Below are 27,071 nucleotides of genomic sequence, written 5' to 3'. Positions count from 1 at the left end.
TGCTGTGGGCTACGCGGCGCCAGTCGGTTTATTTGAGTGCAGTAATCATCTTTTTCAAATCGCTTCGAATTAAGTGCGAAAATGTTTCGTGATATATCTCTCTCTACTGGCTGTAAATGTATTAGTTTATGTAAATGTGTATTGCGCGACATTTTAACACTGACATACGAATGCCTAATATACAAAATGTCCCCAACGGGATGGTAATTAGTCATAAATGCTTATTATATATTACCACAATGCTGAGTTATTTAAATATGTAATTAACACAAAGCGATTTCAAACGCAATGCATAAACAGTAGGAATAATATGTACAAATTGTCAAACGCATGAACTCACGAAATAATGTACATGACTAAGATCGTGGAGATGCATCTAGCGAAAAAAAAGTGTCGACTTTTAACAATTTTATTGGAAAATCATCGCTTAAAATTATCTTTAAAATATAAGGTAGAAGATTTTTAATATCAAGAGGGGAGTTCTTCAATCGCTTTGATGTCTTAAAAGCAAACGAGCTCTGGCCAATGTTCCGTCATACACTTGGCTACTTGGCCACACAGATAATTGTTTTAGAACTATCTCTAAGTTTATAGACCCCAGAGCGATAATGAAATAAACTCAATAGACAACTTGGGAAACCACCAGCAGGCCATTTAAATATCAGCGAATATGGTCAAGAACCAATCCCACAGGCAGCGCCATCTTTCCCTTGATGCAATGTTTAACTTTGTTAAGTGGAGTATTTTTTTAAACATTTTCTTTTACCAAAGGGCTTAGGAATAATTTACACTTCCTATCCCAGAGGTCAGCAACCAAAATAATAAGCAAAACAATTCTCTAGAATCCGATTAAAAAAACCTCTAATTCAAGAGTCGCAATGCAGTGTGAGTTACTAGACGGTAGCCCTTGATAACGTCACGAAGCAGTTCCTTAAAGAGACGCAGGTTGCCGACCTCTCTGTCCTAGTCGATCAGCAGGTCAACGTTTGGCGAGGTACTGTTCAGCATGGAAGAATAGGCCAAGTACCCTCTGGCTGGGGTACTTGAGAACTCCCTCTAGTGCAAATCCTTACGCCAGCAGTGGCATCAACAATTCATTTTCAGAGCTTCACTTTAAATTTTGATTCAAAGCTTTCGTGACTGCAGTAATTCATATTCTTAGCTCTTTCGGTAAAGTCACGTTGAAGGGAAACAATAAAATAATAAAATATATATATAAAACAATACAAATTCTCACGACGTTTCGACCATAACACAAACGGTCGTCATCAGGTGTGTCGGTTTGCATCAATTTATGTATTTTTAAACGGTGTATTTATTTATTTATAATATATTAAAAAACGTCAGCGCCACGCGCAGCGATTTGGCAGTTTATTTAGAAGGACTAGTCTATCTATGTTCTGAAAAGAGGAGGGGGGAGACGAAAAATTAATGTATGCTGTCTGAAAGCCACTGTAAGCGTGAACAATCAATTAAGACCTGAAATGGTTTATCAAATCTTTCCAATGATTGCTAAGCCAGAATCCATCTTCTCGGTTGAAATTGTCTCTGTGCTTGTATATGTGGATAGCCTCATGAACGAATCTCTCATGGTAGCCAGATGGCTTACAAAGAACCTCTGTCTTGGAAAAGTCAATGTCATGTGAGCCTACTGAATTATAACAATGATCTGGTTCCATCTGTAAAATATGTGATTCCGGACATACAGTACCCTGGTGTCTACAAACTAAGTTGCCTCTGTGGTAGTAGTTACATTGGAGAAACCAAACGCCATGTCTCGGACCGCATTCGTGAACACAAAGCAGACCTTAAACACGGTGTTATAATTCAGTAGGCTCACATGACATTGACTTTTCCAAGACAGAGGTTCTTTGTAAGCCATCTGGCTACCATGAGAGATTCGTTCATGATGCTATCCACATATACAAGCACAGAGACAATTTCAACCGAGAAGATGGATTCTGGCTTAGCAATCATTGGAAAGATTTGATAAACCATTTCAGGTCTTAATTGATTGTTCACGCTTACAGTGGCTTTCAGACAGCATACATTAATTTTTCGTCTCCCCCCTCCTCTTTTCAGAACATAGATGGACTAGTCCTTCTAAATAAACTGCCAAATCGCTGCGCGTGGCGCTGACGTTTTTTATTATAAATAAATACACCGTTTAAAAATAAATACATTAATGCAAACCGACACACCTGATGACGACCGTTTGTGTTATGGTCGAAACGTCGTGAGAATTTGTATTGTTTTATATATTTTTTATTATTTTATTGTTTCCCTTCAACGTGACTTTACCGAAAGAGCTAAGGATATAGCTTCACTTTAATTTATTTTGAGCCGTACTTGCCCTAACGATTTAAACATTATTGATGGCGCATATGCTTTAATCGCTAGTGTCTGTCGAGCAGATGCCACTGTGATTTTTTTTTTACACGGAGAGGATTTTCCTCACACAGAAACTAAGAATTAATCTGGGTGCCTGATTACATGCCGTGTAGACTTAGACCTGGGTTTATACAGCCTGCGTGTCCCAGTAGCACTCAGCCTTGTCCGTGTGCATACAACCATTATGTTCCCACCAAGGAAATCTATGTGAAATGCACTTGCGATAAAGCCACAATGGAATCAACTGGGACATCATTCATGGTGACCTCAGTTACTTCAAACACTGACTCATCGGGAGGAATAAACCAAGCAGCATCCAATGTAATTCCTCATAGCAACAGAACGGCGCGGAGTTGGTCACTTTAAAAGCTGGTTTTATTTCCTTGCTTTCAAACACATCCACGCGAGTAAATGTGGTGACCGACATAGTAGGGGATTTTAGAATATATAGAGTTGGAATGGCCCCGCGAATGATTACATTCAGCCTTTTTCTGTTAAATGTAATGTGCTCTCAGCGCTAGGAATGAAACAAAATACTGTACTGTTGGTAATGACATGCTTTCAAGCTGCACATTTAGAGTTTCTGTTTACTGATTATAAACACGGGTTTGACATCTTAAGCAAAATGAGCTCGTATATAAATTCTCATTTTCGCTCAATTTCGGAGTTCGTCGGTTGGCTTCGCTCTGCCGATTATTAACAACCGTGTCCGTGCGAGGAATGCGCGATCTGGCTTGACGCTGTGCGCTGAGGTGAGTCAGGAACGCTCAAGGCATGACAAGGAACCTGGCGCCTGCCGGGGCAAAGGAAAGTCAAGGGCACGATTTCAGGCAGCCCCATAATCCCTGTAGTGTCCACTTCACCTGAAAAATAAAAAAAACAGGTGAGTTCACACTAATCAGCAGGAGCATGCACACGCATACATTATTTTTTTACCGTGAGCGGGCAGACACGTGCAAGACGGAATGTGATGCTGCCGTGGTGGTAATGGTAAACACGTTTGGATTTGCAATCCAAACGTTTTCGATTAAAGTCGGTCAGGGCGCAGGAGACGAAACAATGGGGCGAGTTTATTAAATAGATCCCCTCTCCGTCCCTGTCCAATCAACAGTATAAATGGGGGTCACTACACAGTTGGTCAGCAGGTAGCGTATAGCGGGGTGCTTGCACCTCTTCCAACACATCTAGCGAGCGTGGAAGAGTAGGCCAAAATAGCCTCTAGAGCAAATTTAGACTTGAAACTTTCGTGACTGCAGGAATTCATATTCTGTGGTTCTTTCGGTAAAGTCACGTAGATAGAAAAATAAAATAAAAATAAAGTGAAAATAAAAATAATACATAAATAAAATAATATAGTAAAAAAAATATAATAAAACAAAGCAAAGAACCACTGATAAAGACTGTAGCCTGGTTCTTAATCGAAGTGAGTGTACTGGCAGTCTATAATGTAGACTGTAGCCTGGTTCTTAACCTCGGTGAGCATACTGGCAGTCTATAATGTAGACTGTAGCCTGGTTTTTAAGCTGGTGAGCGTATTGGCATTCTATGATGTAGACTGTAGCAATGGTTATTAAACTGAGTGAGCGTACTGGCAGTCTATAATGTATACTGTAGCAATGGTTATTAACCTGAGGCAGCATCCTGGCAGTCTATAATGTAGACTTATTATGGTTCGATCGTAACGCAAGCGGTCGTCATCAGGAAAAGGGGGGGGTTAGCCTCTAAAGGCAAACTGTTTATAAAGGTTTAGAGATGGGCGTAGCCCAAGTGTGTCAGCAGCATGGGCGGGGCAGCTTATGTTAATGTGGGAGAGAGCAACGCCAACGCAGCGGGTCTCCACCAATCAAAGGGCTGCCAGGCAATCATTGCACCTCGCTCCACACAGCCACACTGCTGACGGTGGAAGTTGACAAGTAAACACAAATCAAGTCATGACCCAAAGTGGTTGATGACATATTTACAATGATTCCTGAGTTTATAACCGTCCCCTCGGTTGAAATTGTGTCTGTGTTTGTATATATGGATGGCTTCATGAAACGAATCTTTGTTGATAGCCAGTAGGCTTGCAAAGTACAATCGTCTTAGAGAAGTACAATTAGCGTGAGCCAGCCGCATTCAAATAATGATCAGCCACGGCAGAAGTATTGGTCCTATCGTGTTTCAAATCTGCCTTATGCTCACGAACACGGTCAGAGACATGTCACTTAGTTTCCCCATTGTAACTGCTGCTGCTGCAGATACAGCTTAGTTTGTAGACTCCGGGATATTGCATGTCATGAATATTGTCCTTCACAGATGGAATCAGATCACAAATTGTATGTACTGTGTTAAATCAGACCTGGATATTGTGTTTGTTCATGATGTTGGAGATATGTTGGGTTACTCCTGCTATGGATGGCAAGGTGATGGTTTTGATTGGATCCTCAGATGGCTCCTTCCTTACAGTTGGGGTGATGGCTTTGCAGATTGTGTAGTCAAAATATCCATTCGCCTTGAGAGCTTGGTGTACGTGTTTGAGTTCACTGGTTAGGTGTTCGTGGTTGGAGATACATTGAGCTCTATGGTGTAGTGTTTTGATGAGGGAATTCTTCTGGGATGGATGGTGGTGGGAATCAGGTTTTAGTTAGGCTCAGTTTGCCACAAGCATGGCATCCTGCATGTGCACTAATCACGTCCCCGGCATCACCTTAGAGACACTGACACCGAGACACCACCACATATCACCCTAGAGGCACACTGAGACCAGACCACTACCACGCATCACCCTAGAGGTACACTAAGACCAGGCCACTACCACGTTTCAACCTAGACACACTTGAGACCAGGCCACCACCACACATCACCCTAGAGACACACTGAGACCAGACTACCACCACACATCACCCTAGAGACACACTGAGACAAGACCACCACCACACATCACCCTAGAGACACACTGAGACCAGGCCACCACCACACATCACCCTAGAGACACACTGAGACCAGGCCACCACCACACATCACCCTAGAGACACAGTCAGACCAGACTACCACCACATATCACCCTAGAGGCACACTGAGACCAGACCACTACCACGCATCACCCTAGAGGCACACTAAGACAAGGCCACTACCACGTTTCAACCTAGACACACTTGAGACCAGGTAATCACCACGCATCACCCGAGACACACTTGAGATCAGACTACCACCACACAGCACCCTAGAGACACACTGAGACCTGGCCAACACTACACAGCACCCTAGAGACACACTAAGACCAGACTACCACCACACAGGACCCTAAAGACACACTGAGACCATACTACCACCACACATCACCCTAGAGACACACTGAGACCAGACTACCACCACACATCACCCTAGAGACACACTTGAGACCAGGCTACCACCACACATCACCCTAGAGACACACTGAGACCTGACTACCACCAAACATCACCCTAGAGACACACTGAGACCAGACCACCACCACTCATCACCCTAGAGACAGACTGGGACCAGGCGACCACCACACATCACCCTAGAGACACACTGGGACCAGGCCACCACCACACATCACCCTAGAGACACACTGAGACCAGACTACCACCACACATCACCCTAGAGACACACTGAGACAAGACCACCACCACACATCACCCTAGAGACACACTGAGACCAGGCCACCACCACACATCACCCTAGAGACACAGTGAGACCAGGCCACCACCACACATCACCCTAGAGACACACTTGAGACCAGGCCACCACCACACATCACCCTAGAGACACAGTGAGACCAGACTACCACCACATATCACCCTAGAGGCACACTGAGACCAGACCACTACCACGCATCACCCTAGAGGCACACTAAGACAAGGCCACTACCACGTTTCAACCTAGACACACTTGAGACCAGGTAATCACCACGCATCACCCGAGACACACTTGAGATCAGACTACCACCACACAGCACCCTAGAGACACACTGAGACCTGGCCAACACTACACAGCACCCTAGAGACACACTAAGACCAGACTACCACCACACAGGACCCTAGAGACACACTGAGACCATACTACCACCACACATCACCCTAGAGACACACTGAGACCAGACTACCACCACACATCACCCTAGAGACACACTTGAGACCAGGCTACCACCACACATCACCCTAGAGACACACTGAGACCTGACTACCACCAAACATCACCCTAGAGACACACTGAGACCAGACCACCACCACTCATCACCCTAGAGACACACTGAGACCAGACCACCACCATACATTACCCTAGAGACACACTGAGACCAGACCATCACCACACATCACCCTAGATACACACTGGGACCAGGCCATCACCACACATCACCCTAGAGACACACTGAGACCAGGTCACCACCACACATCACCCTAGAGACACACTTGAGACCAGACTACCACCACACAACACCCTAGAGACACACTGAGACCAGACTACCACCACACATCACCCTAGAGACACACTGGGAACAAGCCACCACCACACAACACCCTAGAGACACACTGAGACCAGACTACCACCACACATCACCCTAGAGACACACTGAGACCAGACCACCACCACACATCACCCTAGAGACACACTGAGACCAGACCACCACCACAAATCACCCTAGCGACACACTGAGACCAGACTACTACCACACATCACCCTAGAGACACACTGAGACCAGACCATCACCACACATCACCCTAGATACACACTGGGACCAGGCCATCACCACACATCACCCTAGAGACACACTGAGACCAGACCACCACCACAAATCACCCTAGCGACACACTGAGACCAGACCACCACCACACATCACCCTAGAGACACACTGAGACCAGACCATCACCACACATCACCCTAGAGACACACTGGGACCAGACTACTACCACACAACACCCTAGAGACACACTGAGACCAGACCAGCACCACACATCACCCTAGAGACACACTGGGACTAGACAACCACCACACATCACCCTAGAGACACACTGGGACCAGACTACCACCACACATCACCTTAGAGACACACTTGAGAACTGGCCACCACCACACATCATCCTAGAGACATTCTTGAGACCAGGTCACCACCACACATCACCCTAGATACATTCTTGAGACCAGACTACCACCACACATCACCCTAGCGACACACTGAGACCAGGCCACCACCACACATCACCCTAGAGACACAGTGAGACCAGACTACTACCACACATCACCCTAGAGACACACTGAGACCAGACTACCACCACACATCACCCTAGAGACACACTGGGATAAGCCACCACCACACATCACCCTAGAGACACACTGAGACCAGACTACCACCACACAACACCCTAGAGACACACTGAGACCAGACCACCACCACACATCACCCTAGAGACACACTGGGAACAAGCCACCACCACACAACACCCTAGAGACACACTGAGACCAGACCACCACCACACATCACCCTAGAGACACACTGTGACCAGACCACCACCACACATCACCCTAGAGACACACTGAGACCAGACCACCACCACACAACACCCTAGAGACACACTGGGACCAGACCACCACCACACAACACCCTAGAGACACACTGAGACCAGACCACCACCACACATCACCCTAGAGACACACTGTGACCAGACCACCACCACACATCACCCTAGAGACACACTGAGACCAGACTACCACCACACATCACCCTAGAGACACACTGGGACCAGACCACCACCACCACACAACACCCTAGAGACACACTGAGACCAGACCACCACCACACAACACCCTAGAGACACACTGAGACCAGACCACCACCACACAACACCCTAGAGACACACTGAGACCAGACCACCACCACACAACACCCTAGAGACACACTGAGACCAGACCACCACCACACATCACCCTAGAGACACACTGAGACCAGACCACCACCACACAACACCCTAGAGACACACTGGGACCAGGCCACCTCCACACATCACCCTAGAGACACACTGGGACCAGACCACCACCAGGGGCTCCAAGGGACGCGCTGGAGGTTGCCCTCCACTGCTCTAGAGGGTATTTTACATCTCGTGATTGAAGCTGCATGTTTCGTGAATTCTCCATACGCCAAACCCACGCAGATCTAAAACAATTATCCTATAACAATCTCTGCCAACAGTCTACAGCTGTGTATTTATTCGGCAATTTTTTTTACCAAATTGAATGGGAAGTGGCACCATGGAAGAACATGGCAAGTTAATCTCGGTTTAAGCTAAATTATAAACCTTTTTTTATTTGATCAGTTAAGGCTCACTGAGCTATATAGCTATTTTTCAGAAGCCATCTGGCCACACATGATAGTTCAGCGAAGTGACTTATCACGTGGAAATGTATAGTAGCGAAAATACTCTAAACGCATGTTTCTTAATGTGGAGGGAAAACCCGGTGGACCCGAAGAAAAATCCACGTGACCACGGGGAGAGAGAGACATGCAAACTCCAAGTATACAACAGGCTTTAGGGTCGGGATCGAACCCACAACCTCCTGTATACCAGGCGAGGTAGTTAACATCTTGCCACCACGAGACAAATGGAATGTACCGCTGGTAACCAACTGACGTTGAACCGGAAGTTATTGGTTAAATGCACCACGCTCCCGAGCCATCCTGTCTAGAATTGCTGGATGTACTAATTGTGCTCTTTATCAAGTCTTGTGATGCAGTGCATAAAACAAATGGAAGCATTTACTGATTTACAATTCCTGTATCAGGTTTGCCCCGTGATGTAGGCGCGAGGACTACGAGGTGACCAGGAGGTGTTACCTCTCAAATGCGTGGATTTTCTCTAGGTACTTGTACACACCAAACACTCACTAATAGAAATGGACAAACATTACAAAAAAATTATTCAGACCAAGTGAGGCTTTTTTGGGTAGATAATCAGAATAGAATTTAATCAAGAGGTGAGAAAAAAACAATCCACACGATTCCATAATAACACTTGTGATGACAACCCAATTACAATGATTACGCTATTCTTTGTGCAATACATTTGATCAATTTCCATAACATAGTCAATATCCACTTTCGATCAAAATGCCATGTCTTTTGTTTGCAGAAATGAAATAGTGTCTGACAGGTTTGGCAACAAATCGCTAGTTTTATGATTGTGTCGCATTTCAGCGTGTGACTTTCTCAGTCTTCTGTCGGCCATGAGATGTGAAGGTGACATGAACATGCCGCTTCCATCAGGCAGTCTCCTTCTCGCTGTCTCCACGAGTTTAATGGCACGGAGGAAGATTGAGTAAGTCAGCGTTTCTTCACAAATTGTGCCCAGAGCAGTGATATCATTGAACCTGTCAACACGAAAAACACTAACGTGTCGCTGAACAGTATGCACGGTTACAGTGCATCAGGGGGACTCGGTTTCTTGCCCCTTTTGCATAATGTCACAAAGCTTGGGGAAAGACAAAATAACTATTATATAATAAATAACTAAATACATTTTTTTTAAAAATCGCCGACAAAAATGTCCATTATAATCCGTCATCCCTACTGCCCGTGCCATCTCTCAGTGCCCTGATTTTCACTCGATTACGGGGGGGCACTCAAGCAAGCAGCAAAGCATTCGGGGCATGAGAATCAAGTGGAAGTGAAGGTATTGGAAACTAACGTGTCTGATGGCAGTCGCATCAAAAGCAAATAAGTAACTTTTAACCCATGACGAAGTCTGTTGAGATGATTAAAGTCGTGGTGGAAATTCTTTTAAATGTGCGCAATAATGAAAAGAAGCTCCACGTCAAGCGACATTGGGATCCATGTCATCTCCAGCATCATCAGCCATGGCCAATCCACCGCTGGATGATTTGCCTCCTCAAGTGACTGCGATTTGAGTGACCTTCATCAGCGAATCAAACTAATGTGTACATGTTAAGGTTAAACAATGCACTGGTTCGTCAAGTTACGTGTACTTTTAAAAAGTGATTTTGATATTAATTGTACTGAAATGTGAAATTGGAAAATATGAAAAAATAATTTTATTTAATTGTGACAAATTAGTGAATCGTCCATTGGGGGAATGCGGGGAGGGGGGGGGGGTCAGGTGAGGGGGTGGGGGCATGTGACAACTTGTAGATTCAGAAGCAAAATAAACATGCCTTGCAGAATAGTGAACGATTAAGCAGTTATCGGTCTCGTGCATTGTCGTCATAACACCTGCTGGTACACTTTTTGGGTTCCTAAGTCCTACCGATATAATGCCGTGGACACCGCATCAATGTCCATGCGGATAGTGGAGACGTTGTTGATGCCATTTGCACTGCCTCCGTATGTTCCTTTCAATTAATGCGATTAGAAAAATACCAAACAATATATATTTCTCGTGATGTGCTTAATTCTGTTTTTTTTTCTTCTACATATCTGGCCATGGTTTAGGGAACTTGTGTACCCTTGCCTCACATGTAGTCAACTCTGATATTCACGAGCCAATCGGTTGATTCAGGCCATCTGTAAACTCAATATTGCGCTCAATATTATAGAGCGTCAGAGATTTCATTGAGTGCAATAATAATGAATAAACTACTCTCAAATTACTGTCTACATATTTCAAATAATGTGCAAGACCGTCTTAACATAAGAGCATTGGGATCTTGATTCTCCGATCAATTTGGGAGCTATTACTATCGAGTTAATTGGAAATGCACTGAAATGAATTAGAATGAAGATAAATTGCATGCTAGATGTTTTTTGTGCAATGTCTGAGAGTCTATCACAGACTCCAGCATTATCCGTATACGCTTCTGGGCTTAATTATGTCATTAAGCTGATGGCTTATATCGCCAGTGTCTTAGATTATCGTTTTGAAACCCGACTGCAAACAAATTACCCATTTTGCATTATTATATCCAGTGACTGTTTGGTTCCCCTTATATTTGTCTAGTTATATAATATTGAGATGTCACCTAGCTGGGTTCTAATGTATGATTTAGGGGCACCATTTTCACTGTGAAAGTGACATTGCAAAAATAAATGTTATTTATGTCGTTGGGATGTCTTTTTCCAAAATGGCTTTTAATACATAGAACGGACATGATTGCTGAGGTGGGGATTGCTTGTCGGACATGAAATATTAAGTTGAATGAGAGCCAAAAAAGGAAATAGCTTCGAGGTCACACTAGTTTGAGTGCGTCTGCAGACTCGATATGTTTCTGGGGCTGACACTCATGCCATTGTCTTCACCACTAATTAATGCTGTGTGCATAATGATGCCGGTGTCGTCTGTGTGTTAATGCAATGCACACAAATTGAGATACATTCGATAAAAGAGGGAGCCAGAATGTCTCACTCTTAAGTTGCATCAAATGAAGCTATATTTGGCGAACACATCACTACACACTTAACGTTATGACTTGATAACTTGCTAATGTATGGAAAGTGTAAAACAATACATACACGCTGTTAAAACTACATGAAATGATAATACAATGTTTATACCTTGGTAATAATTAATCGAGGTGGGGGGGGGGGTGACAGAGTGGTTAGCGCACTGCCGTTAAAGTGAAATGTAAACCATTTCAGGGCACCCCTTAAACAACCCGCACACAACCGACCAGCGTGGTGAAGTATTGTCAAACGATCCCCCATGACTGACAGGGTTCGGAGAAGGCTTCATCGAGCAGTGGATTTGCATGAGCCTGAAATTATTACGCACGCAATACGCACATTCAAATCATGCCCACAATGCGCCACTGGTAATTGCTCATAAATGTCACGCAATACGCCATCAAATTAATTTGTTTTTGCAAGACAATTCAGTATGGCCAATTCAATGTTGTCGCAATATACCGCAGTGTGTGCGTTTGAGGAGTTTAAATTAATTCCATAATGGGTTGCATTATAAGCCGAAAACTGATGGGGACAAAAAGTTTCAGGGCAAAGAACATTTCTAGAGGATATTCAATGTCAGTAAATTTGCAGGCGAAGAAAAAAACAAACAAGGCCTGCTCGCTAATCTGATCTGCACACTCAATCACGTACACCGAGGACACAGCTTTCAAATCTATAAGCATGTAACGACCTTATTAGCGAGGCTCTTCTTGTTCAGGTCAGGAATGTTACGTTGAAGGAAGGCTAGTTTAGGGGGATCTTTACATGTGCACACTAATTAAAATACTTTAACCCATGAGAGTATTTGGAATGGGAGTGCGAGTATGGGGATAACAAAGGTTCAGAGTTACTGACTTACTGGGTACATAACAATTTTCTTGTGACATTCACGCTAATGTCATTCGATAGAGTACATAATGATTATGGTAATTATAAATCACGCACAAACGAATTGCAATAGCCCATACTTCAATAATTTTTATATTTTAACAAAAATACCATTCTTCTGGGTTCTTTCGGTAAAGTCACGTAGAATGGAGATAAAATAATAATAATAATCTGTTATTATGAATCCCTGCAGTCACGAAAGCTTTACATCGAAAAATACTGTTTTAATCACCCGGCATGGGTTTTACTCCTGATAAGCCATACTTCTAACTTAAAACGTGAAGTAATGTCAGTTGTTTCCCCAACAGCTTCGGGGGTAATGTTTGACTGGTGCACCTTTTGTTGCAATTGAACGTACTTTGACCCGTGAAGGTAAACCGAAAGGTAAATGTGAAATTATTTACACCGCTGCTGGCAAAAGCATCTTCACCAGAGAGAGAGAGAGAGAGCTCTGTAAAGCCCATCTCGGGAGGGGTATTTTGGCCTACTCTTTCACGCCGGGCAGACTTCTTGGAAGAGGTGACGGTCACCCACGACGCTCGCCCTGCCGATTGGCTAACCGTGCCGAAGCCGTTGTTTTAGCTGCCGCGCCGAGAGATGGAATCGGAGTGGCCGCCTCTGGATCGTGCAGGTCGAGTGCGCTGACCGTTTAAAAACATTAATCCACGTCGGTTGCTTTCCTCCAACTTCTGCAGGCCATTTCCACCATATGCTAACGACGTTGCGTTATTCCTCAGCGTGGCATATTCTCTTTCGTATGAAAGCGTGGTTTTTAAAAGGTTAAACGTCCTGTCGCGTAATAGAGCGGTCGCTCTCTCTCTGTACGACATTTACGAAAAATTACACCACGAGAAATGTTGCGACAAGAAACCCGAAGTGAGATGAGCACGGCGGAAATAATCGGCAGTGACTCCGAGCTGCCAGCTTGGCCCTTTTCCTTTCAACTGTTGTAAGCGCTTAGGCCAGGGGTAAGTTTTGCTCACTCAGTGTCAGTTTCATGTATTTGGTATAACCCTGTGAGCCATGCGGCTCTTGACTCGGGTGCAACCGCAACAAAACAAAAACATGAACAAGAAACATCTTAAAGTGACTACACACGCAACAGAAAAAAAAACAAAAAAAAACACTCGATACCATACCAGCAATTTCACTCTTAGGCGACACGTATGATTACGTCTTTAAAGAAACAGTGATTCCTTACCACGAGAACAAAGCAATGAAGGAAATGGAACTATGGGAACACGCTGACTCTTCTCTGCTCTACCGTCATGACAACAACTTACATTTTAGCTACTGGAATCTCTTCCCGGCCCTGTGTAAAAATTCACGACACGCATAAACCGGTGGATAAATATGCAACCAAATCGGCATGCGGCAAAAGTCAATATTGGCATTTGCAATGTGTGCTGTGAAAAGCTTCCCTGCATTTCTCGTCAACCTGTATCAGGCATACGTTCGAATTAATTCCACTGTTTGAATAGGCCTTACCAGCATTGACTCATTCTTAACTTGTCCTACAAGGATTCGTTATCTTCTCAAAGTATGCACATACTAACCATTGGCCTGCATTAAAACTCAACGCGCTGCATTTTTGCTAAGAGGTAAATGTCAAGGCGTATTGGTGCCATTGGCTGCCACTGAGGGTTTAACAAGAAGCACAGAGGGTTTGGATGCTTAAGTTCAATAGTCATACATAGTCATACATACATACAACATAGATTAAGGACACTTATTTTAAAAACCGTACTCGATACAACAAAATCATCGAATCGCAGAATGCATTGAATACTGTGCATCATGGACTTCACGTAGCTGTCACGAGAGTAATCAAAACATGTTTGAAAATGTGATATTGTAGTTTTCTTAATAGTGTACAGTTTCAATGTTTTTTCTCCATGCTAAAAATGGATGATTAATTATAGTGCACCCAATAAACTGCAACAGCAATCAGTTCATTGAAATAGCCTCACATATGCGATTAGTTGATGGATGTGGATGGAACACAATGCCGAATATAATTTTCGCGAAAACCAAATGACTTTGGGCCCTTCCAGAAATTGTACACGCAGCCAAAGGCGATGATTTGTGCCTTCTGTTGCCTCAGTGGCACGTGAGCATGGCCTTGTGCAATGCCAAAATGGTTCAGAACACCCAGAATTTCAGACACCAACGAAATTTATATTTGTACCTTGGGACAATTGGGAAACGGTCGATCGGCAGCTCGCGTGCGGTGGTATTAAGTGGGATGCCGCTGTGGCGATATGTTAACTACCTCGCCTGGTGTACAGGAGGTCGTGGGTTCGATCCTGATACTGACGCCTGCTGCTGCTGCTGTATATTTGGAGTTTGCATGTTCGCTCTCCCCGTGGTAACGTGAATTTTTCTCCACGCCCTCCGGGTTTACCCTCCATATTTAGAATCGACGTGTTTAGAGTATTTGGCTGCTATAATATTTCCACGTGTTAGGCCACTTCGTTGGGCTATCATTTGTGGTCAGGTCATTTCTGAAAAAAATAACTACATAGCTCAGTGGGCCTTACCCAGTAAAATAAAAAAGGTACTCCCACCTCTTCCAAGATGAAAGAGTAGGCCAAATACACCCTAGAGGGTATCTGTAGAGCTTCCCCTTATGTAGGCACTTGCTTTTCACAATTGAAAGGGAGCAACATGCATTGATAAATACGTTGTGGTAGATGTGTCATGAGGAGGGAAACAACCCCCGAATAAAACCGCATTAAAAAATCGGAATGTTATGACAATAAAAACAAAACATTCACAAAAAAGTAATTTTGGTTGAACTGTAAAAAGTGCTATGTAAATATCTCACTTTGGTAGATTCACATCGTCTCCGTCCTCGCTAAAAAGAATACATAAATGTGTTTGACTGATAATGGCTAGCTAGTGCTGTGTCCCCTGAGGAAATTTAAAAGGTATCTTATCTTGCAGCCAAAGTGCAGGCAGGACAGATAAGAGATGTTTTTTTTTAAACACGCTATCCTTTGTTGTTGTTGTAAAATTGCCTAAGGTGCACCAGCCAATTTTCTCCAGCATTCAACCCCTTAAATTTTACGCAGGGCTGATCTTAGCATTGTCTGGAATGACAGACACTTGTGGACAGGGCAGGCGTGTTCATTTAAAGCTTCGGCCAATTAAGATTCGGCGCAGTGGAAGGCTGGATATCGCCGCGCCAAGTGGTCGAAATGGAAATGTGGAAACCCCAGCGAAGAAGCAGCCCATGTCCACTGTCATTGTCTTCTCTGCGGAATCGGAACTGTCCCTGATACCTGGCAGTGTCCACGCGTGGTGCTATGAGAAGTGTCGTTACGGGGCACCGTCACGTGCCGGCACATTTAGACCACTTGAACACACCACCGTGCAAAAATAGAACTTTTAAATTATTGCATGTTATTTACCAAAAACAAACAAATAATCCCTCATTATGAGACCTCCTTTGCCAGTAACAAGATATAGAAATAGGTTTAACCCTTTTAACTGGCACGAAAATTGACACCTTTATTCAAGGCATCATGTTTGCAATAACCACAACACAAGCAGTCAAAATGCAAACAAAAGAGACAACTATGATAATAACATGCACTGTCCTTGAATTTGATTGGTCCACACCCGAGACGGCTTTTCTTAGAGCCCAGTCTCCACTGGTGTTGGACCAGAAGCCGCCAAAAGGCGTACAACTCAAAAACAGCGCACTATCAGAGTATTGAGGGCTCGGGGTGAGCATTTACATTATGATGCCTTGAATAATGGTGTCAGTTTTTGTGCCAGTAAAAAGGGTAAAACCTATTTCTATATCTTGTTACTGGCAAAGGAGGTCTCATAATGTAAATGCTCACCCCGAGCCCTCAATACTCTGATAGTGTGTTGTTTTTGAGTTGTGTGCCTTTTGGCGTCTTCTGGTCCAACACCAGTGGAGACTAGGCTCTAAGAAAAGCCGTCTCGGGTGTGGACCAATCAAATTCAAGGACAGTGCATATTATTATCAGAGTTGTCTCTTTTGTTTGCATTTTGACTGCTTGTGTTGTGGTTATTGCAAACATGATGCCTTGAATAAAGGTGTCAGTTTTTGTGCCAGTTAAAAGGGTAAAACCTATTTCTAAATTATCCCTCGTATAGCCTTAACAGACTTTTTGGGCAAGTGCTGTTAGTGAGTAGTACCTATGAAGACCGGCACACGAGTGAGTGTGTGGCCAGCACCACGCCTGGCCACCTTTGTGTCCCCAGTGGTGAAGTTTGCACTTCACCACTGGGGCCTCCTAGAGGAGGCCCAGGACGTGTTCACATAATCGTCCCTGGTGTTGGTGGCCGTGAGCGGGAATCAGACTCGGGTTACCGGGTTCGTAGGGAGTGCACTAACCACTGCACCACCGCTCCACACATATTATTAATATGTTTGATACATACCAATCTCCATGTGGATGAGACACACGGGCATTGACAAAAAAATGGAACAAAAAAACTGAAACGTGCACAAAGAAGATTACACCAAGAGACAAAGATAGTGTCGCATCCATAACAGAGGTTTTTGGGTAAGATAGCATAAATATATTAACGTGTCATTAAACCCGCCACCACCCGGCACAGTCAATTAGTAAGTTTTGTCACGTAAACAAAACATGCAAATTCGTTACTAGCATAGCACACTGGTGCGTTGGAGGGTAAACCTACAACAGTTACAATTGTTACCATTGACGACACAATTTTATTTACATGATCTAACCCAGAAACCTCTATTATGGGAAATGTTGGTCGCGAAACGTGTTAAATAGCACCGCACGTATTGGAGAACGTTTGTCGGTTAAACACATTAAATACCATTCAGAAAAGCGAGTAGGCTTTGGCAAGACACTTCATCAGAAGGGATGATGGCCGGTGGTTGGGTGGCAGCCAAGGAAGGGAAGATTCCCGAAAGGACATCATCTGTGGAGATGGAGCGATTACATCGAATCTTGCGTGATGGAGTGTCGCATTGAACGATCATGATGGTAATGTCTTTCATCAGCAGTGAATTGTATGATGATGATGATGAAATCTTACATTTCAAAATCTTATTTTGGATCAAGAAACATTTTAAACTGATGTTACTTGTATGCATGTCTCTTTTTGAGTCACTATATAAATTCGACACTAATTTAATTGCAAACTTTAGTACACCGTATTGTGAGCTACTTATTATGAATTATGCAACAGTTGCATGCTCTGTGTTAATATAGGCCACGATCTGACATTTTCATTTGCCAGCCAATGAATTACATTTCCCTACCATGAAAGTTCTTTGATATCTTTCTTTGCATCGGCCAAGTCCACGGTTATTGTAAAATACTGCACAACAATTGACACCTTGATGCCTTACAAATACAACTGATTATCCAACGGTATCAATTGTTCATCACGGGAGACAATTCAAGCTGACATTCTTCACCTGCCCTTGCACAATATATTTTGTATTCGTGTGCACTTTGTATTCTTTATTCCCCTCGTGCTAATTACTGCCAGGTCAATGTGCCAACCGCTGAGCATTGTTAACTTTAATTAGAATCATAGAGAGAAGTTGTTTTTCAATTTATTTTTCAATCTGATGTACGGAGGGGAAAGTACAATGTTGATTCACAAAATCCATGATTCTTTGTCACGCTAGTTTCGTTGTATAATAAGAAAAAATATATATGGTTGTGGCTGCTGATACACCAGCATATCGTACGATTCGTCATATTGTACCGTCAGGTTTGAAAAAAAGTAAATCATTGCTCGTTAATATTGATTTAATAATTTTATTTCCGGACAAAAACATTGATGAAATAACAATACTTTAGGTATTCTTGGTTCTTTCGGTAAAATCACGTAGAAGGGAAACAATAAAATAATACAAATATAAAACAATAAAATTCTCACGATGTTTCGACTACAACACAACATATTCTTAGTTTTTTCGGTAAAGTCACGTTGAAGGGAAACAACAAAATAATAATATATATAAAACAATAAAAAATTCTCACGACGTTTCGACCATAACACAAACGGTCGTCTTCAGGTGTGTTGGTTTGCATAAATTTATTTTTAATGGTTTGTCAAATCCTTCCAATGATTGCTAAGCCAGAATCCATCTTCTCGGTTGAAATTGTCTCTGTGTTTGTATATGTGGATAGCCTCATGAACGAATCTCTCATGGTAGCTAGATGGCTTGCAAAGAATCTCTGTCTTGGAGAAGTCAATGTCATGTGAGCCTACTGAATTATAACAGTGATCTGCCACGGCCGAGGTGTTGGTCCTACCGTGTTTTAGGTCTGCATTGTGTTCACGAATGCGGTCCGAGACATGTCGTTTGGTTTCTCCTTTTTTGGATGTCCTAATAAAAAAGAGACCTGATGGTTCAATGAGCCACTCTGCCTACAGGAAAGCTACCCATACGGATGCTTACCTGAAATCGGATTCCCACCACCATCCATCCCAGATGAATTCCCTCATCAAGACTCTGCACCATAGAGCCCAATGCATATCCGACCAGGAACACATAGCCAGTGAACTCAAGCACGTACACCAAGCTCTTAAGCCTAATGGTTACGCCGACTACACAATCCGCAAAGCTATCACTCCAACCATGAAGAAGGACCCTCTTGAGGAGCCTTTCAAAACCATCACTTTACCCTACATTGCGGGGATCACAAAAAAGATCTCCAAAATCTTGAATAAACACAAGATCCAGGTCCCCAGTCACGAAAGCTTTAAATCAAAATACTTTAGGTTATAAAAATAGAAACATCTATTTATAAAGCCATTTGCCAGTGGCATGAATGCTTATTAAACGTACCTAAAGTACAGCATGGTAATTATATTGCATCATATCTTCAGTAGTTCTTGTAATTGTTATATATTTTAGTGTAATGACGGCATGTGCGTTAGATTACAATTATGCATGTATTCATGTTGGACTTCTTTCGCACCGTACGTAGCCAACCGTGCTAATCGGAGGTACAGGGTTACATCTTAGGGACTAATTTTAGCCGGCATCAAGATGATGAAAAATGAATCGGTTTTACCTTTTCCAGCAAGAATGCAGGAGATGTTAAGATGTCCAAACACCAATAGACACGCCTATTGCAAGACATTAAGTCTGTATCAACCACACATGCTTTCCAAAAGTTGACCAAACATCCATTTTTTTTAGGTCTCTGATCTCACACCGGTGAGACAACGGCCATGATGATGGCTGTCTCTGGTGTAGGCCAATCAGTTTCAAAACAGTGTTTGCTTGCATGTTTAACCACAAGCATGATGCGTGGTTAATTCAGACTCAAGATGATACCTTGCAATCGGTGATGTGGTTGGTTTTGTGAACATCTTTGTACATCCTGGACTATTTCCGGAAAGGGTGGGTTATGTGCTGAGCAAGCAGGAGCTGAAGAACTTTGAACGAATCGGCAGGTACTGGAAGTACAGAAAAACACACAAATAATACTCAAAAAATGTAAATGTATTAATACAAAATTCTGAGAAACTAACGTTGTGAAAATCGTCATATTGTTGAAAGTAAATATTTGACTGCGTCGCGAACAGATGGTGTCGCGACAATGCTATCCACGGTGTGGGGTTTGCAGTCTTCTTTGCAGAAGGCGCTCGCCGCAAAATATTCACTCAATTCGAGGAGAATGCTGCTAGGCAGTGTAAGTGCCACCTGGCCCCCTTAGCAAAAGGGCCTGCTGCTGCTGCTGCTCACCGTTGGCATTACAATTATGTGGCCTGAGGCGAGATTTCCGAACTTTCATTTATCTCAATTAGAATCTGACAGGACCAGTTAATGAACTCCAGCATTTTCATTCAAACACATCTGCTGTGTGCATTCACAAACATATATCCGTGAAATATATAATATAATTAAATAGTGAGCATATTTTTTTACATAATCCCCCCCCACCTCCCGGAATTGACATTGTGCATTTTGTGATTTAAAAAAAAGTATGGTACTGTGAGAAGCCATTGGCATGCAAGCGCCCTGTAAATGCAGAAACTACCAATTCAGATTCATTATTGCTTGGCAACACGTCCTCTGTCCTCGGTGTTTTGAATAAAAATAATGAAAATAACAAACACTAAGTAGGAGTAGTACGTGTGTAAGGTTATGTAATATGCAAATAATAGGACAGAATCTCTACAAATATACCAATGGAGACTAGGCTCTAAGAAAAGCTGTCTCGGGTGTGGACCAATCAAATTCAAGGACAGTGCATATTATTATCAGAGTTGTCTTTTTTGTTTGCATTTTGACTGCTTGTGTTGTGGTCATTGCAAACATGATGCCTTGAATAAAGGTGTCAGTTTTTGTGCCAGTTAAAAGGGTAAAACCTATTCCAATATACCATGTAATTTATTGAACACTATTACAAACATTTTAGCACAACATATTTGCATAAATAATTGCATGAAAAAATTGTATTCCAAAAAGATTCGTCAGTAATCTAAATACAATATGGTGACGAAACATTTTAGCATATGGAGGCAACATCTGGTGCTGAGTGTGAAGGAAAGCAATTACATATACTGTACTATATTTAATGTAAGTCTAAATTGTATTCTCGTTTCACACTGTGAATCAAATGCCACGCTACTAAACACATTACCACACAATTAATAATGCAGTTCTTTATACATTCTGACTAATAAATTACATTTTACAAAGACAAAGAAATGTGACAATAATTGTACACCCAATTCTTGTATACAATTGTTTGCGGAAAACGTGCTCCACCTGTAAAAGTGTGATATTCATCTCTTTGTAAAATGTCATTTATAAGTCAAAACGTGCTTCACCTGTAAAAGTGTGATATTCATGGATATCACACTTTTGATATTCACGTTTTCCGCAATCAATTGTATACAAGAATTGTGAATAATTACGTCGTATGACTGAATCATCAGTGTCAAGGGACACAGTGAACATTTTGTTCGGTTTAAGGACAACCAAGAATGTACAGGCTGCTTGAGCAAAAATGTTCACACTTACATGGAACTATCGTTTTGAATGGAAAATAGCGGATAATAATACACTGTAACATGATAACAAATGTATATTAATAGCTTTAAAAAGTCTCCACTTGTTTGCCATCATTGTCAGCACACGCCTGGAATCTTCTCCAGGGAGTCTCCAGAGCTCGGAGGCAGCACATGTCACGTGGTATTGTTGCAAATTATTCAGACGTGTGCTGTACTCGTGACGAATTGGCCACGTTCTGTTCACGTGACAACCCTTACTAGTTGGCTGTGTCGGGCGGTGGCGGGTTTTAACAACACATTTATATATTTACGCGATCTAATCCAAAACCTCAATTATGAATGATATTGGTCGCGAAAGCCTCCGTGTTAAACTGCACCGAATAACTTAAACCGGACTGACCACATACCACTGCAAGAGATGCGTGTATATTTTGCTGAATATTGCTGAATATTAAGATGCTTGTTTACAATCCAGGAATATTCATGTGTTCGAAGCCTAAGGGGATGACTTCAATGACACACATGTATCTGTTATGCATTAGTCTTACACGACTGTTGGTGAAGAACAACACGCATCTACTTAGATTCGCCAAAACTGACATTGTAAAGGAAATATGCCGTGAAGTATTGCTAATTAATCATGACTGCCACTGAACTCTTTGAGTATCCCGCGGGTCTTTTGGCTGCCCAATTTCCCCCTCCCCCGAGGCAGCGCTCTGTGGAATTCGGAATGTTGAACTGGGAAACGAGACTGGGGGAATGACAGAGTTGTTTCATTGTGAGCGATTACACCACAAATGTGGGTGCTGCTGGAACGTAATGGTCATCACACCGTGGAGTTACAATCCAGAGGTCGCCGGTTCAATCACCCAGCTGGGGCAGTTGAAACAATGACGCAAGATTTTTGTTGTTTTATTTTAAGGTTCACTCCTTCTCTCCAGATTCACAATCAGAATTTTTTTTTTATCCTGGACAAATCCGATGAGCCATGAAGCTCTTTCTTCGCAGATGTCCAGTGGTGTTGAGTGCACCACAGTTCATCGATCAGCGGGTGGCGTGCGGTTGGTCAATGTGTGGGTACTTCCACATCTTCAAAGACGTCTGGTCAGCGTGGAAGAGTAGGCCAAATACAGGTAAGGGGTCAACGGGTTAGCTTCTTGAAAATCTGCGCGGAAGTACAATTCGCGAACGTAGATTACTGTATTTCTCTCGACTACGGGAATTATTACTTGTTATTACATATTATAAAAAAATGTTAAATGTGATGCATAAACAATTAACACAATTCAAATGCAAATACCCTACACTGACATCCAAAAACATTTAATCAAATCCAAAATATCGTTTAAAAAAAGCAATATTATTGACTTTTTTTAAATCGGAAACTCATCTCTACCACACACACATATATATACAATGTTGTACTCTACTTCACGTAGCTGCCGACATCCCAAGTGTGTAATAAAACAACGAGAAACAATTGTGGTTGGAGCCATGCAACATGGGGGAGTTCGGGGGGGGGGGGAGTGAGCTAAACGACCTTCAGCTGTTGGATTGTTGCCTGTAATTGTGACTTGGATCCCACAGCCGAACAAAAGACTGTCCGATATAATCACAGACGGAGGTGACAACACATGATTGGCCACTTAAAGCTGAACCTCGAGCGGCGTGTGGAGAGTATTGATATTGTCACTGAACGTTGACTACTTCCAGACACTAATTCCACATTTCTCCAGTAATAAGCCTGGTATTGCTCTCCCGGTTAAGCTAATTATTTTATATCTTATAATGAAATAATTGAGCTCGGTGGTTTTGGTGCTTATTATTCAGGATGTAAAATATATTAAAAAAAAATTTTATGGGGTGAATATTTTGTTTTGCCTCAATAGAAAACTCAGAATGTATACAGAGTAACAAAAAAAACAGTTATGTGTTTCTAATATGCACGTGTATATCTTAATCAATAACAACCATAACACATTTTAACAAAAAATCTATCCGAGTAATCTAAGATTTCCGTTGACCGTTCATGCATATTTGAATTCAAAGTTGAGCTTTTTTCCGATTGGAAAATGCCAGTTCATTCACTCGTCAGCTCGACTGGAATAACATATTATATATAGTGTAATGTTTTCATAAAGCAGTAACTGGAAATGCTGAAATCATTTTTTACTACATTACAAAAAGATCAACATTTAGATTTTTTTTTATAAACAAGTAAAAATGTACTTGACAGATAGAAACAATTAGGTACATTAACTGATAAGATTGCATCAATGTATCTTTTAAACAGTTCAACTATGTGAAGGAGCATGCTTTGTTATTAATAAACAGTATTATTTCACCATTTATTTAGGACCAAAATGTGCTCTCAAAACACAAACGCATACATGATCAACAAAATCGGAACATCGCAAACAAAAATCCCTTTCGTTGAAAGCTGGAAATGTTCAGTTTGGTGTTTAACTTAGTGAGCTGAAAACAAGAGCCAGTATCTGTATATTTTAATGATCTCCTTTACAATTACAGCATCGCCCATTGACTCATGAACCAACCATCTTGCCTATTCTAAGCCTTATGAATCATATATCTAGCATTCAAGACAAGTGGATACATCTCAAGCAGTCAGGACGACACGAGCACAATGTCTGACTGTGTATATGGAAATAAGTTACAGCCCTTTCCCATCCACTGCTGGATGATAATGGCCTCCACATCCCACATTGATCATGGGGCATTGTTTGAACATCTTCTTTTTCACCTTTCATTTTATAAGACGTCAACGGTGGTTGTTCTGGAGAGTCTCGCCCCCCGCCAGAGAAATGTGGAACTTCCATCAGTGGCTCAGGTGCTGCTAACGGGAGTTGAGCACCATCTGAATGCTCGGGTATCAGCCACAGTGGTGTGGGGGAGCGCGCGCTGGGTTGTGGTGCGTGCACCTAGCGGGGTGCTGGCCACGGGCGACGGCCTCGCCAGTCCCAAGAAGGTGGCGTCACAAAGGGGGCAACCAACCAACCAATCAACCATCTCACAGCCCGACCACGGCCACGAATTCGGTCGTGGTCGGACTGTGAGTTGCACGTTTCTGGTGATGTTGCTGGCGCGTGGGCCATGAAGGAGGGCAGAGGGAGGGAGGGAGAGAGAGTGATCGGGAAGAGTGAACGCCCTTGCGAGGTCTTCAATGAGAGCAATTCTGCAAGTTAAAATTATTGAAAACAGCATAGTAAATTTCGATTCAAAGCTTTCGTGATTGCAAGGATTCATCTTCTTTGGTTCTTTCGGTAAAGTCACGTAGAATGAGAATAAAATAATAAATTGATAAAATAAAATAACACAATAATATTCTCACGACGTTTCGGCCACAACACATCATCACTTGATGAAGGCCGCTTGTGTTGTGGCCGAAACGTCGTGAGAATATTATTGTGTTATTTTATTTTATCAATTTATTATTTTATTCTCATTCTACGTGACTTTACCGAAAGAACCAAAGAAGAAGAAAACAGCATAGTAGTCCTCTGATTAAACGGAAGTTCCCTTAATAGACTGTCTTGCTAGATTCATATTTTGGGGTTTTTTTTCTCCCCAACCAATTATATAACAATTCCACCATCAGCAAGCATGCCACGAATATAAGAAATTTCAACTCAGGACTTTTTGTATTTGCAGCCACCAATTCACCGGCGTACGTCACAGAGAATGGCCCGGAACGATGACATCGTACGGCTACTTTTGAAGTCCCCTTCAACGTTAATTGAACCCCCCCCCCCCCCCCCCCCCGAGCAAGGGCACATTTACTGTGTGTCCGGAAAGAGCCGTCTTCGCATGGCAAATAACACTCATACCTATAAAAGCTCGGCTGAAAAAATACCAATGTAAGTGGAAAATCAAACTTTCACCAGGGTGAGGCAATCAACTCCGAAATTCAAGCACCAACTTTCATTAAGCGCGGATACTCAAATTCAAACTTGGGATATCGGCAGCTGCTCCGGTGTAGTGCCACTCGGAGTTGTCTCCTCCTGTAAATCCTGACATGGGATGTTCTTCAATCGCAAGCAATAACTTTTCATTAGCATACGCATTGATATTCCAAGTTCCCCTACGATGCAAGTTTGATTTTTGAAGTGTTCAAATGCAACCGCATCACGTCACAAGTTACCTTACTCGACAAATAATTGATAATATTCATCATGACGTAATTTACATGTATCTGCTTATTATATAAATACATTTAGTTATTTATTGTATTCCTAATGATTTCCATTGTTGCTACAAAGTGCCCATTAAATTGTGTGAGGACAGCAATGATGTACGCTGCATGTGTGCAATGTTACTTTTATAGCGCTACATATAGAAATCTCTTATCTAGAAACCGTGTTCATCATCAATTTTCCAGCTCTTCAGAGCCTTTATTCTGCTTCATCATCCAGCGGATTGTACTCTCTTTTTGTTGATATTGAGTTAAAAGGTGCAGCCCTGCATTTGCTTGCTCAAGCCACTGCTGGTGAAAGGGCCTCCAGTCTTGATGGAAGTCTGGAGAGCCGCTCCGGGGGGTATTTTGGTTTAATCGTCTTTGCTGGCCAAATGCCTTGGGAAAGGTGTGAGTACCCACACTTTATCACACCAGACACAACCTGCCGATAACCTCCATCTACAGTCTACACCGGTGGGTGGGCAGTGGCTGGGGGATTTAAGAAACTTTCCCGTTGCTTCAACTTCCAGGAGCTCGAACCGGAGACTTACGGATTGCAAGTCCAGTGTGCTAACCATGACACCACGGCACCATGCAAGATATGTTGCTACCCGTGATGTAGAGACAGTTGCTAATGAGCAGTGAAGCTGTCATTGGCACGTACCGTCTCAACGTTGAGAAAGTTTTCCACGTTGATTAAATTGCACAATGCCACGCTCGCTGTCAAAACTTTTTTTAAAAAGGTGCCCGCGTTTGGTGAGCAGAGCCAATCGGTGTCAGTTTTATATTTTTCTTACTGGAGATAAAGAAATAATGAAGCAATACATTCATATAGAGAACCTGAAAAAAATGCACACCATTCAGGGGAAGCTTTTGTCTAAACACAACTATTAATAACTTAGAGTGATTGAAGATCATACGGTTTAAATTGTAATTAAGTACGGTTACTTATTTAACCTCTCACATTAAAACAGTAGGTTTTTTGTTTCAATGATCAGGATCATGCCTAGAGTTACATTAAAATCACGACCAGTATACCAGTACCAGTGTAAGAATTGTTGTTAATCATAATTATCAGAACAATCAAACAATATATCATACATATTGTGTTCAACCATCTTCTCTGGCATTGTCATATTGGTTCTCTCAACGTGTGCTGCACACCTTTCTTTAATCGTGCATACTCCACTGGCAGACGATCGG

The sequence above is a fragment of the Petromyzon marinus genome, chromosome 26, assembly GCF_048934315.1.
Source record: "Petromyzon marinus isolate PM22_M1 ecotype Great Lakes invasive population chromosome 26, UKy_Petmar_22M1.pri1.0, whole genome shotgun sequence".
NCBI classification, from domain to species: domain Eukaryota; kingdom Metazoa; phylum Chordata; class Hyperoartia; order Petromyzontiformes; family Petromyzontidae; genus Petromyzon; species Petromyzon marinus.
The sequence above is the reverse complement of the archived record's forward strand: the minus strand, read 5'-3'. Positions refer to the sequence as shown.